This window comes from Balaenoptera borealis (assembly GCF_965194805.1).
Source record: "Balaenoptera borealis genome assembly, chromosome: 10".
NCBI lineage: Eukaryota > Metazoa > Chordata > Mammalia > Artiodactyla > Balaenopteridae > Balaenoptera > Balaenoptera borealis.
In genome coordinates this window covers 74621557-74637393 of record NC_138874.1, presented here as the reverse complement: position 1 = coordinate 74637393, position 15837 = coordinate 74621557, and the positions used below count along the sequence as shown (strand labels likewise).

Below are 15837 nucleotides of genomic sequence, written 5' to 3'. Positions count from 1 at the left end.
CTTCCTGGAAGAGTTCATGTCAGAAACAAGGGAACAGCAAATGCGAAGTTCTGGAAGCCAGAGAATTTGATACATAAACAAAGAACAAAAACCTGGCAGCAGTTTAGTACTTCCAGGTACTGAAAAAAAGAGGAGAAATTAATGAGGGTTTGCCTGTGATATCCACCCTATGTACCTAATATGTAACGTGCAAGCAGAACAACATTGCAAAATCACCAAGAACACTCAGTGCAGAGCTTGTAGAAGGGCCTCAACATAAATTAGTTTCCACCTCTCACCAAATGCAACAAAGATAGGTTAAAATAAAACTAACTGCATTTTTCAGTGGTGAGGAAGAAGGGAGGTGGCATTTAGTGGTGTGGTAGTGAGTAGGAAACATGGCATAGCATAATAATAATAATAATAATAATAATAATAATAATAATAATAATAGTAGTAGTTCATGCAGCTCACTATATGCCTGGTACTGTTCTAAGGACTTTAAAAGAACCATTTAAAATTCATGAAAAAACCCTATGAGATATTGTTATCATTCTCAGTTTCCAGATGAGAAATTTTAAATAACTTGCCTACAGTTGCATAGCTGAGCCAGAATTTGAAAGCTTAAATTTAAACAGCCCTTTTTTTGCATCTGGACTCTACCATTCACCCGCTGTGTGGTCCTGGGTAAGTAACTAACTTAACTAACATCTCTCACATTAAAAATGGGGACATGTGAAAAATCTGAAAGAGAAATTATGGAAACACTCCCATTTACCATTGCAACAAAAAGAATAAAATACCTAGGAATAAACCTACCTAGGGAGACAAAAGACCTGTATGCAGAAAACTATAAGACACTGATGAAAGAAATTAAAGATGATACCAACAGATGGAGAGATATACCATGTTCTTGGATTGGAAGAATCAACATTGTGAAAATGAATATACTACCCAAAGCAATCTACAGATTCAATGCGATCTCTATCAAATTACCAATGGCATTTTTTACGGAGCTAGAACAAATCATCTTAAAATTTGTATGGAGACAAAAAAGACTCCGAATAGCCAAAGCAGTCTTGAGGGAACAAAACAGAGCTGGAGGAATCAGACTCCCTGACTTCAGACTATACTACAAACTACAGTAATCAAGACAATATGGTACTGGCACAAAAACAGAAACATAGATCAATGGAACAAGATAGAAAGCCCAGAGATAAACCCATGCACCTATGGTCAACTAATCTATGACAAAGGAGGCAAAGATATACAATGGAGAAAAGACAGTCTCTTCAATAAGTGGTGCTGGGAAAACTGGACAGCTACATGTAAAAGAATGAAATTAGAATACTCCCTAACACCATACACAAAAATAAACTCAAAATGGATTCGAGACCTAAATATAAGACCAGACACTATAAAACTCTTAGAGGAAAACATAGGAAGAACACTCTTTGACAGAAATCACAGCAAGATCTTTTTTGATCCACCTCCTAGAGTAATGGAAATAAAAAGAAAAATAAACAAATGGGACCTAATGAAACTTCAAAGCTTTTGCACAGCAAAGGAAACCATAAACAAGACGAAAAGACAACCCTCAGAATGGGAGAAAATATTTGCAAACGAATCAACGGACAAAGGATTAATCTCCAAATATATAAACAGCTCATTCAGCTCAATATTAAAGAAACAAACACCCCAATCCAAAAATGGGCAAAAGACCTAAATAGACATTTCTCCAAAGAAGACATACAGACGGCCACGAAGCACATGAAAAGATGCTCAACATCATTAATTATTAGAGAAATGCAAATCAAAACTACAATGAGGTATCACCCCACACCAGTTGGAATGGGCGTCATCAGAAAATCTACAAACAACAAATGCTGGAGAGGTTGTGGAGAAAAGGGAACCCTCTTGCACTGTTGGTGGGAATGTAAATTGATACAGCCACTATGGAGAACAGTATGGAGGTTCCTTAAAAAACTAAAAATAGAATTACCATATGACCCAGCAATCCCACTACTGGGCATATACCCTGAGAAAACCATAATTCAAAGAGACACATGCACCCCAATGTTCATTGCAGCACTATTTACAATAGCCAGGTCATGGAAGCAACCTAAATGCCCATCAACAGACGAATGGATAAAGAAGATGTGGTACACATATACAATGGAATATTCCTCAGCCATAAAAAGGAACGAAATTGAGTCATTTGTTGAGACGTGGATGGATCTAGAGACTGTCATACAGAGTGAAGTAAGTCAGAAAGAGAAAAACAAATATCGTATATTAACGCATGTATGTGGAACCTAGAAATATGGTACAGATGAGCCGGTTTGCAGGGCAGAAGTTGAGACACAGATGTAGAGAATGGACATATGAACACCAAGGGGGGAAAACTGCGGTGGGGTGGGGATGGTGGTGTGCTGAATTGGGCGATTGGGATTGACATGTATACACTGATGTGTATAAAATTGATGCCTAATAAGAATCTGCAGTATAAAAAAAAAAATGGGGACATAATGAGGCAATTGTGAATATTGAATTTTAAAAAATCATAAAGTTCATGAAATATTATATATCCCCAATAAAATGTTAGTTTTACTTCCTCTTCCTACAACCCTCATGGCTCTTATCCATTTATTCAGTGGTCATGTACTGACTGCCTAAGAAAATATAATACTTAGCCAAAGACTTGGAAAAACACCTCAGACTGTTAACAGTCATTATCACTGAGATGAAGAATGAAAGTAGGCTGGTATGAGATTTAACTCCTGTATACCAGTGCCAAGCCCATTAATTGGGCCTTATCCCTTTGGGGAAAAGCAGGAAGTATTAGGGAAAGTTCCAAAAACCACCGCCCAGTAAGAATGAGCTCTATCATCTCCTGGACCTGAAATTATCACCAAATAGAATAGATGAGGCAGTTTGCAGGTACCAAGCATCTAGTTTACCCTAGTTCCTTTAGGTGACCTGGCCAAGTCATACAACATGTACCAAAGACATGCAACAGGTCTGAGGTACCTTAAAAATTCTCCATTCCTCAGGCTCAATAAACTTGCTTTTATTATAACCTAAAAGCCATCTTTGTACTTTACTTTTGTTCTTTTTCTCAAACCCTTACTGTACTCCCTCTAGATATTCCACCCAGGTGGGGTCATTCTGACTTTGTCCTATTTACTGTTTATTTCCATTTCCTCTAGTATTTTTCATTTCAACTTCAATAATATGTGGAAAGGCTCTATAAAATTGATAAACAGGAGTACCTCAAAAATTTTAATAGTTTATAACCTGCTGTCATCTTGATGATCACAGTAATTTCAGTACACAACTTTAAATGCTACCTTTCATCCACCAGTCATTTCTCCACTATTTACAAAGCTACCAAACAGAATGTAATGTATATGAGAATATATATTTCACCACCTACCTTTATTACATGTATTTTAACATGATACTCTGTTTTTAATTCTGCATGTTATTTTTTAATTTTCTATTTCTTTTTTGTTGTTAAAGAAGAAAGTCCAAGAGAGAATTTTGATACGTACCCATTTGAAAACCATAGATTTATATAAAAAGCTTGACATAAATGAAGAAAGATGGGCAAAAGGAGTATGTAATTTAGGAGAGAGAAGATAGTTCCCAAATTTTACACTTTTTGGAGGACTTCATATCAAACATCAAACAATCTCTCATTGGTTTATGGTTATTATGTATAAAGCATTCTGGTAAGCCTTTAACTTAAATACTCTCACCTAATCCTACATTATAATGTAAAAACTGTTATAACTTCCATTTTATAGATAGAAAAAAAAGGCAAAGGTTAAGAAATGTTCCCAAGTCCACACAGCCAGTAAGTATTGGAATCATTGTAAATGCAGGTTTCTCTGACTCTAGGTACTGAACTTTCAAATATTCTGTAAAATCACCATATTTGACAACATGGTAAATGACAAAATAGTAATAATAATAATAATTTGGAGTGAGAAAATATTTGTTTGAGTCTCAGATTTCACACTTATTAGCTGAATATTCGTCGAGTCCAAGCAGAGTCTCAGGATACTTCCATCCTGTGGTCACACCAACACCTGGCTCTCAAGTTCCCTCTAATATTTGTTTCCATTCCACCCAGACAAATGGACATAGAATCGTGGTAAGAAATTTTTAACTGTGTACATAGCTCACTGACTAGAACTCAGTCACATGACCATTCCTAATTTCATTGGAGTCTTAAAAATGTAGTGGAGCTATGTTTCCAGGAAGAAAAGTTAGCAGGTTTGACATCAGCTAGTAGTCTCCTCCATAAAGTGTATATGTAAAGCCCCATTATTTGATTAATTAGTAGTAATTGCTACTGCTACTTTAAGCCTTTGATGCCCTTGAAAATTAATAAAATAAAAATATACTTCAAAGGAAAAAAAATAAAGTAATATGTGTGATTCAGAATATTAATATTTGTGGAGCTAACCAATGTTGAAACAAAGAGGCATTTCAACCTTTCACTTGGTGATGACCTCCCTAGGAGAACATGCCTATCGAAAATAATTTTCTTCATCCCTCTCCAGAAGAGAAGAGGAAACACAAGAAGAAGTACCCGGTGCAGAACCCCAATTCCTACTTCATGGATGTGAAATATCCAGGATGCTATAAAATCACCACCATCCTTAGCCATACACAAACCGTAGTTTTGTGTGTCGGCTGCTCTACTGTCCTCTGCTAGCCCACAGGAGGAAACGCAAGGCTTACAGAAGGATGCTCCTTCCAAGGGAAGCAGCACTAAAAGCACTTTGAATCAAGATGAACGGGAAACCATCCCAATAAACACATTTTGGATTAAAAAATAAAACAGGCATTTCAATATACAAAAATGAAAAATGAACTACCTTTAGTAGACAGCAACAAGGCATCTCTCCAAAGAAAAACGTCTTTATTTGACTAAGCTAAGGTTAAATAACCTTCACTAGAGAGAATCCCAAAGCAGGAGAGTGTGCTACATAAAAATGTTTGTTTGTTCTTTTATTACACAATATCCCTTCGCATTCCAAATACTCCAGCTAATCTAATTAAAGGTTGGTGAGGGGAAGGGAGTAAAGCGAGAATTTAATTCAGCATGTAATTATTGTTGAGCTGAAGACCATTTTTTTTCAATAAATGAGTAAACTATGAATAACTTTTCACATACTAATTGAAAAACTTCAAGTGAATCAATATTAAAATATACCCAATTGCTATGTATACCGATATGCCTACTGCAGACACAAATTGGATGAGCATTTTCTGACTTCCTGAGAAATTATCTATCTATATCAAAATATGTATCTATAGATTCGTATCCATACAATATGTGTGCATATCTACAAATTCTCAAAATATTCTGAAAATATTTATGAAACTCAATATCAACAAAAAAAGAATCACATTTAATAGATGAAAGACAAATATGGGCTGAATTGAGGTACCCTCAAAAGCCAGAATTAGATTTTACTCTAAAATCTAAACTAATAAAATGTGCATTGAAAATACAGGATTAGCCATAAATGAGAGTAAAACAAGATATTGTGAATAAGTGAGTAATGGACTAGTTTGGTAAAGTTCAGCACTTTAATTCCTATGATATAAGAATTCACTGCTTGCTATGCAGAAAACTGGTTTATGTTCTTCACGTGAGAAAAATTAAAATAGTAGAAAAGTGACCAATCATGAGAGTGGAGGTGGGGGGGAAGAGTGTGTTGATTCTGCTCATTTAGCATGGTTCAAGGTTCAAAGTGGATGGAGTTCTGGCCAATCCAACATTAGCAATCCGATTGCACAGGTTAGGCTTTACCTGAAAGATATTTAAATCAGCTAATTGATTCCTTGTTCTCCACTTAAACTTCTTAAGAAGGTGTCTTCCAATGTATTTTCCCTACAGAAAGAGAATATGCTAGAGAGGCTGAATTAAACATTCTGATTCACTCGACAGATTAATTTCTCTGTGTAAATGAACAATGACATTTTCATTCATACATATCAGTGGTTTATACCCATCAGTTGCTGTGAAGTTGGCTAATATGAGTCTGTGCACAGAGACAGCTTCCCTCTTAAATTGCAAACAAACTGATCCTGGGAGACTGTTACCCATTCCTTGAACTGTGATGAATCCACCAAGGCAAATGCTACTGGGTTTCTGAGCAGCCAGTCCCTCTTCTCCATGTGACATAACCTTGTTCTGGTGTACTTGTTTCTTGGAAAAGTTTTAATTGCTAATTTTTGTTTTGCTAATTGTCTAATTTACTTTAACCTAGACATTTAATTCTAGAATATTGTGAGATTGTTTAATTTATGGGTCATTAAGTTCTAGATGTTTTTTCCCTTTTTTTCTTGCTTCTTGTTTAAGGACACGAACATATAAAAGAAGATGAAGAAGTAGACATGAATGATTACTAAGTGAAATCTGTATATTTTTTATCTTACTGAAAGATTAGAGAAGTTGACTAATACTATTATATATGTACTTTTAGGGCTATTATTAATTTTCAATTATAGTACTTTTGTATTTGCTCCCAATGTCATTTGCAATTTTTTGATTGTCAGAATTGTTAATTAGCATATGTTTTATAGCATCATGGATCCTGATTCCAGAAGTATCAGGAGCTCTTTCAAGAAATTAAATGACCCGTCACCACTGCCTTCATCCAAACAGACTATTTAAGGTAAATCACCTTTTCCATTTATTAGCTGTGAAACTTCTGGTAATCATTTAAGTTTTCTGTCTTCAGTATGAGCAAGCAAGGCATTTGTAGGACTAAATATAGTACATAAGGTAAAACTATGCCAAAAATTTTTTGAAAGTGATTTTTGTATACAAATGATAAACTTATTGCTAATGAGAGACATCAGATTTTGATAACCTTCCTAAACTAAATAAGTGTCATGAGGTGATTATAATTATATGCAGAAACCATAATTATTCATTGTATGATGTTGAGTCAACAGCAAATTTTCACATGTTTATGAAACATATTAATATTATGTGTATATTATCAATCAAATCAGTCTTAAATTTTAACTACATCTTCAATTTTTCCAAAATTAAATAAAAACTGTTTACAGGATAAATATGACATGAAAATTTTGCTTTTCATATTCTCATGCTAAAACTTAAAATAATGTTAGTTCTTTAACACATTTCCAGAATGGCATTAACCTGATATTTTTCAAGATTAAATTTTATTAAGGAAACTTACGCCTGTCCTAGTTTAGGATAAGCTTAAATGCTAAAATAAATCTCCCTAAGTTTAATGTTCTAAAAATAATTTAATATAAGCTACTATCCTAGAGAACTACTAATAATTTTATGGTATTCATAAAAAAGAAAATGCACTCTAAGTAAGTACAAAAAATGCCTGGAATTATAGAACTAGTGCAAAATTCTTAACTTCAAATAATTATATTTTACTCTTGTACCTTAATAATACTCCATACAGGCTGAAGTCATTGATTTTCTGAGTTTGCTTGCATAATATTTAGTTCTAAACTTAAATGTTAGACTTCATAAAATACAAGAAAATGGGCATTATAGATGAAACATATTTTATTTTTAAAAGATAGTGCTTATAAATTGATAAAATCTCAAGGATAGGAGAAATATTATCACATTTTATTTAACATTTTTCAAAAGTTGAGCATAAAAGCTACAACACAAAGAAAAGTCCCAAAAGAGAAAATCATACAGGTCATAGTAGCAAATAACAAATGAATAAATCTAGAAATTTATAGCAAATAGTTAAGGAAAAAAATCACTTTAAAGTCTGAAAATATATTCCCAGATAAACATTTTGTCAAAAATTGTTTTGCAAAGCTACAAACCACATAATATTTACACAATTACAAACTGTGAAAATCTTTTGTCAAAAATTTTTTGCAAAGCTACAAACCACATAATATTTACACAATTACAAACTGTGAAAATCTTTTGTCAAAACTTATGACAAAAGCTACTAAAGCTGTAATTAAAGCGTTAAATGTCAACTTTATTAAAAAAGAACATTTTAACAAAAAATAAGCATTTGAACTCAGATAATTAAAACATGATGAATCCTAAGAAAAGTATGAGAAAGGAAATATAGTAATAAAGGAAAAAGTAGGAATAATTGAAAAATAAAAATTAAAAATAGCAAAACATTTACATTTTCTGAATAAAAAGTAAACTGTGCATTCCTATATTTATCTGTTTTGTACATGTATTTCTTCTGCCTGGGACTTATTCCTTTACCTTACCACTGAAAACTTTGTACTCCTTTTCTGTGAATCAACTGAATTACCATCTTCATTCTGAGAACTCCGTGATTCTTTGCTCACTATATCTTGCATGTTCCTCATTAGAGGTACTGAAACATTGAATCTTTTGAATAAATGATTTTCTATATGATATCACTATACATTTCAAAGGAAGAATGTAGGCTGTAATATATTAAGCAAGCAGTTGATTTTGTTGAAAAAGTTATACATGTGTTAGTTTGAATTGGAATTTTAAAAATTGTATTTAGTGACTGACTATTGCTGATATATAGAAATACTATACCAAATTATTTGCTTTAATATTAACTGGTTTTTGAATTTTATTGGATTTTCCAGTTATACAGTTATATTCAAAAAGACATCTCATTCTGCGTATTCTAATTTCTTCATCTTTATATAAAAACGTCTTGATTATTAAGACAAATCAAAGGAAAAGATTTGGATATAATCAATAATTAAGAGCATGCACACTGGTGTAATTTTGCCCAGATGTGAAACCTGGGTCTGCAACCTACCTACCATGTAACCTTGGGAAAGTTACTTATCTCCTTGTTGCCTCCGTTTCTTCCCAGTAACTATCTTTTAAGGTGTGTTTGAGGTTTAAATGAATTAAAACTAGTTATATGCTTAGAATAGTGTCTGGTATTGTTTAACCTTTAAGGTAAATGTCTAAAAGACATAGGATAAAAAACATTTCAAGTATTTTTAAGAATTTTATGTGTTTATTTAAACTATACTCAACAAATACTGTTTAATTAACATTTCCACCACTTTTATTTGTGCAAACTTTACTTTCTCTCTCACATTCTAGCTGCAGGACATTAGGCAGCTTTACTTAACATGTGTACACTTCAGGATCTTTATCTGTAAAATGTGGATTTTAATAGTACCATCCTTATAGATTTGTGTATAAAAAATAGGATAATGGTAAAGTAAGAAAGATTTTAGAACATTTTAAGCTTTTACCAAATGCTAAGTAATGTTATTGATATAAGTGAGGCATTGAATATATTATAAAGATGTTTCATATTGAAAACACAGATTAACCGTTAATTTGTGTTGGGACAACTGACCATTCATTACAGCTAAATAAAAAAGTTGCTTTCCTATATTACACATTACACAAAAACAATTTTATATGTAAAACAGAAATCATTACAGTACTAGAAAAAATATAGGTGGGCATTAGTATAATTTCATAAAGAAAATTTTCAAAGAAAATTTGAAAATTAGTATAATTTTTCAAAGAAAAAAATATCTATTTTATCCTAGTGATATAATCAAAACTTATATAACATCAGAGTAGAAATTATGTTATTAGAGAAAACTTGTTGAATTTTCTTGTATACAGACTCTGCAGAAAATTATGGGAAAGAAGCAACATATTCTGTGCTCTCAAGGGCTATGAAATCTGGTCAGATATCCTTGAATAAAATAACTTGTGAAACGTATGAAGCAGAACATAAGATGCATGGTAAATCACACATAATCTGTAATCCAAGTCAAATTATAGCCAACCTTGAGGACAATTATATAAAATGCAACTGTGCAGTTTTTCAGAATGATATCGATCCTTGTCACATTTTTATAGGCTCCAGCTCAGATTTTGTTTTTAATATGGAAAGTTAAAATTCTAGTGTTTTTCCAGAAAAGAAGAAATCATTCATTCTCAATGAATTATATCATATTTCATGGAAAATTTAGCCAAATTTAATCTATGTTGCTTCTTAGTTTTTATTTTTAAGAAACACAGACATTAAAATGCTCTCTCTGGGTTTTCTTTGTGAGTATCTGGAAAATACAAAGTATCATCATAGCCCTATGTGTCACTGTTTTTCTTTTCAATTCTATAAGCAGACACTGTATTTAATTTGGGGAGTATGCTTTGCTTTAGTAAATTGGATGATAAATAGATTTTCTAAAAAGTTAAGCCTGATTTATCCCTCATTAACTTCTCAAATTATTGAAAATCTCAGTAGTGTCATCCGGGAGTATTTTCCCAAGGAATAGCCAAATTTTATAAGCATTACACTGTCTATTCATTCTGACAAAACCAATATTTCTATTTAGGCAACACAGTTTGGATTTTATCTATTTATTTTCAGTCTAATTAATTTGAGAATCTAGAGTTTCACCCGGAGACACAAAGGGGGCTCCACGGTGCTCATTTGAGATATTGCAATATTCTGATGCTTCCAAAAATCAGTTCAATTGGCTCTATAATCATTCCTTCTGGTCTTGCTGTTGAAGGTGTAGTTTAGTGGTTTCTCTGATTGCCATACAGAGCTTTATGTTCCTAGAGGACAGGAAGATATAAAACTTACTTCTTTTCAAGCATAGTCACCGTGTTCTAGCCACACTTGCCTTCCTCTTGCTCTAAATCATCAACCTCATGCTGGCCATGATATCTTTGCACCTGCTGGGTTTTGGTTTTGTTTTGTTTAGCTTTTTGTCTGAAAAATTTTACCCAGAATCTTCCTGTATCTGAGTCTTCTGTATTGTTCATGTGTTAGAATATTTATTTTACTTACTCTAGTTAGCTTTCCCAGATTATTCCATCTACAACAGCAGAAACCACACCCCTTCCAACACACACACACAAACACATACCCGGCCAGTCACTACCACAGAACCGCATTTCCTTTTCTTTATTATTCTGTGTCATGATTGTGTTTGGTTATTTATTTGTCTTATATGTCTCCCCTACTATAATATAAGATCCATGAGAGCAGGGACAGAGGTTCTTTCTTGTACCTCCAGCTTGGAGGACAGGGTCTAATCTACTGAGTGGCCCTCGAGGGTAAGATAATAGAAAGAAATAAGAGAGGAAAGAAGGAAGGGAGAGCAAAGGAGCGAGAATGGAAGATAAGACAGAAGACAAATAGCAGTCCAAGTTATAGGCATGTTAGAGGAGCCACTTGGCCTCTCAAATTCCATTATTACTCAATCAACTCTCATAGTATAAACACCCACTTGAGATTTAAATTCAAGGGTGCTTCACTTGGGAAAGACTACTATGCTGTGCAAAGTCAAGATCAACATGTCAGTGCTGCTATTTTCTTTTATCTAGAGTTCACATCATGCTTATAATTTTATATTTTAGTTTCCCTCAGTCTATTCAAAAACTACTTGAGACTATACCAATGTTTTCTCAGTCCTCTTTCTTATCAATCTCTTTCTCTTTTTTAAACTCTATTTCCTTTCCCTATGATGGATGACCCTGAATGCCATAAGATTCAATGCAGCAAACTCTAGTAAATATTTTTCGACAATTTGGAATAAAACAATTAATTTCCTAAATAAATTTTAATATATTTACTCATATTTTGGAATTTTGGAACCAGAGTTTCTTTACGTAAACTTTACACACATTTTTAATAATTTAAGCTAGAAACCTTTCACAGTATTTTCACCATGCTTCAGTCTACTTTTGACCAGGTTGCCCTTTTCCTCATGAGTCCTTAGAATTGGTTATAATTGCGTAGATTGAATTCAGGGTTACTGATATCCGTAATAGGGGAAAAAAATGTAAGTGACGTATATACCTAATAGTAGTGCTAATACTGATGTAAGTATTAAATAAAGTATGGTGCATCTTTTAAATAAACTATTTTTCAAAAATTATACATGATAATTGAAAAGAATATATACAATATAAAATTATATCACAGTGAAAATGTAAGACAAAAATTAGATCCACATTATTAAAAAATTATATAAAATGAAATGTGATTCAATGGGCGAGAACTAGAACAATCAGAAAAAAAAAGGAAAGAAGTTTTGGAGTAAAGAAAATACAAAACCATTGCTTTCTTTAATTTTAATTTTCCCATAATTTATAGTTAGTAATGTAGGAAGAGGAGGAGGAAGATGGGGAGGATATAATTATATTGCCAAAAAGAAAGTAAAGGCACATTAAAATAATTTTGTTACATATGTATCCCTTTTCATTCATGAACAAATCAGTGAACATCTACGGTCCCAGGTGTTGCGAAGACAATTTGTTATGTGTGAACAAGATTTCTGATCTTCAGGAACCTATAATCTGTGGAGGGGTTTAAAACATATGCATGAATTAATCTATTACCAGGCAGCATACAGTAGTTACTATATCTGAATTGCAAAACAGAATTGTTTTGAGAATCTAAGGTGAGTGACAGAAGGCTTCAGACTAGAGGAAGAAAGAAATATTTTTGTTTTTTATTTTCTTTTAGAGTTGAACCTTCAAATTGGTTCATTAGCAATGAAAATACTCTCACCATGTAATGAGAACTTTCCAACTGAGTAAGGGACAATTTTATCCTGATTTCAGTAACTTTTCATTGATAGTTTGCCATAAGCAATTGATTAGATTTAAAACCTTTTTTTTTTTTTTTCCCTATCAGAGGGCATATTTGTAGTCTGTATATAAAACTCTTTTCTGTCAAGAATATATACAAATTTTGGCTACACTAATAAGTTGTAGCAGCTTTTCTTGAAGTTTACACTGTGGAATGTGGTCCCATGTGGTACCCCAGGAAACAATTTTGGGAAACACTATGTATATATACCCCTCTCCTGCCAGAGATTCATCATGACCTTTGCAAATTAAATGTCCTGAGATCTGCTTAATAATATCAGTTATACTGAACTTTAACCAGTATCCTCAATCTTATTTCACCACAAAATCCTTTGGATTAACAGGTATCATGTGTTAATGTCCCAAGTCTCATGTTTGAGCAGCAATATAGTGTAGCTGTTAAAATCAGAGGTACTGGCTAGAGATTGTGATCTTAGAAGAGTTGTTCCACAGAATGAGGATGATAATAGGATGGTAAATAGATTTTCTTTTTGAGTGTGAGCGAGGAATAATCAAGATTATAAACTTTGATCAAGGCCTGATACTTGGTAAGTGATATAAAAGTGTTATCACTATTAGAGCAGCCTTCTCTGTATCCATAGTGCTGATATTCCATCATGGCTGCACCAACTTACATTCTCAACAACAGAGTAGGAGGGTTCCCTTTTCTCCACAACCTCTCCAGCATTTATTTGTAGACTTTTTAATGATGGCCATTCTGACTAGTGTGAGATGGTACCTCATTGTAGTTTTAATTTGCATTTCTCTAATAATTAGTGATGTTGAGCATCTCTTAATGTGCCTACTGGCCATCTGTATGTCTTCTTTGGAGGAGAGGAGGGAGAGGGATGGACTGGGAGTCTGGGGTTGGTAGATGCAAACTATTACATTAAGAATGGATAAACAACAAGGTCCTACTGTATAGCACAGGGAACAATATCCAGTCTCCTGGGATAAACCTTAATGGAAAAGAATATTAAAAAAGAATGTATATATATATGTGTATAACTGAGTCACTTTGCTGTAGAGCAGAAATTAGCACAACATTGTAAATCAACTATACTTCAATAAAAAAAAATGGATTTCTGCCATTTCCTCTCGTGGACATACCTCTGGTAGTCTAGTGGCTTTGGGACTTGGAACTTTGCCTTTCCCTTGCCATTTTTTCCCTGAAGGACTGTAAGATCTTAATGCAGTATTTCTAATCATGGACCTCCTGTTTTATGTACTTCACCTATGTGCTGTTAGATCCTTAATTTAACATTCAATAGGATAATGTATGTCCCTGATCTTTATCATTTATTCTGCCCTGTCACTGGCTTGTCATGACATGCTCGCAGTGGTGAGAGTAGTTCACCAAGTAAAAGATTCCTCCATACCACAGACGTAGTCTTGAAGCATGAGTGTGTTGGAAAATATGCCCAGGGAAATCTGATACAGCTCGTAATGTAATCTTTGAGAACCCCTGTTGTATAGACTGAGTCTAACAAATACTATGTGATTATTAAACATAAATTGGTGGTTAAATATATCTGTCTCAGTTAATGTGACCTGATGTAATATAGTTTTTGCCTTTTTAGAGGTCAGGAATGGGCAGATTGGGATATAGCCTTCAAAAGTTCATGTAATTGGTCTAAATATTATTCCCAATTTTATGCCCAGAGCACTTTGTAATATCTCACTGGACTTCAGTTTAATCATCTGTAAAATAGGGATAGTGATACTTTATCCTATATCATAGAGTTACTATAAAGATCATATGGGGGGATAAGAATACAAAGTAACCTGAAAATGTTCTACATATGTAAAGTGGAATTCCTTTACTATAATCATTATCATTTTTGCTAAAAATAGTAGCATTTAAGTTTTAAAGTTTGCTGTTTGAGTAATATCTCTGCTGACACAAACCAAGTGAACTAAAAAGGCCAAGAGACCAGGAGTCGCCTCTCTTTCAAGTTATTTATCAATAGTCATTAAATTGATAATGGTCCAAATAATTTGATAAAAATATTTAGTGATGCTTTATCTATGACCATAGAACAAATAACCAAGCTATCCAAATTTATTTTCACTACCTTATCTAGACTATTGCCACCAAATCACTTGTGTGATGCACATATCAATCATTACTCCGGCCACTCTTACAAATATGGCTGGAACTCAATGATTTAGGCTCTCTGTTCATTTCCAAGATGACATTAATGTTTTGACAGAGTTTTGTCCCTTGGGTTAGTTTTTCCAATACAGCAGAGAATTGCCAAAACAACTCTTGGAAGAACAAACAGTATTTCTGTGATTTTTCAGTCGGCTAACTCCTGACAGTCTCTTAGAAGCATGAAGAAAGTCAGCTTTTGGAGATCTGCAGTATAAACTGAAGCATATCATTTCCCCAAGAGATAAGAAAACTTACACGGCTGAAATGGAATCAAGTCACTGGCAATATCAGCAAGAAGCACACTGTAACTTTTTTGTTGTAATTTTGCATGAAAACCTCTAAGGACATTCAGTGTATATCATATTTCAAGACTGAAAATAATTTGTTAACCTTTAATCAAAAAAGTCGAATAGTTTTTCGTCTACCCAGTGCCTTATTCCACCCAAAAGAAAAAGTCATTGCTTGCAGCTTTGTTTGAAAATCAAATTACTTATTCTGAAATAATATTGAAATTTATAGCATAATAAGAGTAGTCCCTGTAGAATTATTCTTATCATAATACAGACAAAGCAAAGTTACTGGTGACGCAGTGGAAATAAGTAATTCACTAGCAAGTTACAGTATCTTTTTCCTAATTTAGTTGTTGATCTTCTGTCTAAAAGAGATGATACATATTGTTAGGCAAAAGTCATCCTCAAAAGTCATCATAAAAAAGTTAATTATCATGGAAACGTTGATACTAAGAGCAAGTGTAAACAGAGTTAAAGTTTACAAGTCACTAACAATGTAGCTAGTACATGATAACTTACTTTTTTAGTGCAATAGCTACCAGTTTATGGTAATTTGTCTTTTTAAAAAAATATGTATATAATCTGCATGGTTTTTTATTTGATTAATACCATAAATGTTATTTTATGTTAAAAAATACACCCGGAAACATCATTAAATTTTTATATAGTGTGCCCTCATTTTAAAAAAATTTTTATTGAAATATAGTTGATTTACAATATTGTGTTAATTTCAGGTGTATAGCAAAGTGATTTAGTTGCATATATGTATGTATATATATATTCTTTTT

At 33.1% G+C, this 15837-nt stretch overlaps 1 pseudogene across 1 annotated transcript in view; it reads left to right on the top strand.

Moving 5' to 3' along the window:
• The first annotated feature begins 408 nt into the window (after positions 1-408).
• LOC309604705 (small ribosomal subunit protein eS27 pseudogene) overlaps positions 409-15837 on the top strand; it is a 70276-nt pseudogene continuing 54847 nt past the window's right edge. Inside the window, exon 1 of the transcript XR_014249618.1 lies at positions 409-6677. The product of XR_014249618.1 is annotated as a small ribosomal subunit protein eS27 pseudogene (transcript). The remainder of the gene's footprint in view (positions 6678-15837) is intronic.